Below are 1230 nucleotides of genomic sequence, written 5' to 3' on the forward strand. Positions count from 1 at the left end.
CCGTCTTCCCGTCAGCTTCCCTGTTGATCCCTCAGACCACACCGTAGGCCGGTGAAAGCTTTCTGGTTCCATATCCAAGCCCTAGCCCTAGTCTTCCCGGGAAGGTGGTCCCGTGGAGCCCAACGTGCCCTGCCCCCCTCCGTGGTTGGGTCTGTGAGGGATTTCTTGTCACGGCGCGGGCCAAGGCGAGGGCTCGGCGCTGCCTGGGCCCCGGTGGGGTCCCTGACACTGGCTGTGGAGGTGGTGCCCGAGAAGTCGTCACGACATCCCAAATGCCCCTTTGGGAGGCCTGGCCTGTGAGGGACTGGGCTCCTTGGCTCCAGGCGGGGCAAGAAGCACAGCCCCAGGGAAGTGGAGCTGGCAGGGCGGTGGTCGCTGCTGTCCGCTGGGCTGTCCAGGCAGGACCACCGAGAAATTCCTGGTTCCTCATTACTATTTCTTGACAGAAGATCAACTTCTAAAACTCTGGCATCAGCAAAGGGACAGCAATGTAATCAGAGGTTTTAACAGGAGGTGAGCGTTCATGGTGAATGGCTCAAATATCAGTATGTGCAAGAGGAAATTTTGAGATTTCCTGAGCAGTTAGAGACTGCACGTGTAGACTTAATTGGGCTCTGCAATGTACACATTGGTTTACAAGTTTTGATTAGATGGTTATGTGGATCCCCTTCACTCTACTACACCCAGACTGAAGAGTGCTGAGTGAATGAAGAAGAAATAGAGCATTTACTTTGAAATAATTCATTCAAACAGGAGTGGAAATAAATGGGGAAAAGGGAGAAATGTTGTTTACCTCTGATGCGCTTGAGGTAGCTAAGATTATTCCTGATGCCTTATGATTTTAGGAGTGTGTTTTTGTTGCATCAGAGTAAGATCGAAGACGGAGATAACTTAAACTGATAGGTTTTCTTTAAAGAAAGGAGAAGGTTGTGGTGGAAATGTCAAGAGCCGCCAAACTGTCTGGCCATAAACCAAGTGACTTGAATGTGCCGGTTTTCTCTGCTTCAGGTATATAGCTCCTACCCTCTAAGTTAGACTCAATGTCATTAGAGGGATTCCCTTTACCCATTACAAATATGGCCAACGTAAGATTTTACATAGTCTGAATCTTGTCTTCTAAGCTTTATTTCAATTACTGCTATGTCAAAGTAGCTTTTATAGCACCTATGCTGTATGAATTCTGCTATACCAAATTTATTTCAGGTCATTATCCTTTACAATCCAGTATTC

This window comes from Pygoscelis adeliae, unplaced genomic scaffold (genome assembly GCF_000699105.1).
Source record: "Pygoscelis adeliae isolate BGI_AS28 unplaced genomic scaffold, ASM69910v1 Scaffold142, whole genome shotgun sequence".
Taxonomy (NCBI): Eukaryota; Metazoa; Chordata; class Aves; order Sphenisciformes; family Spheniscidae; genus Pygoscelis; species Pygoscelis adeliae.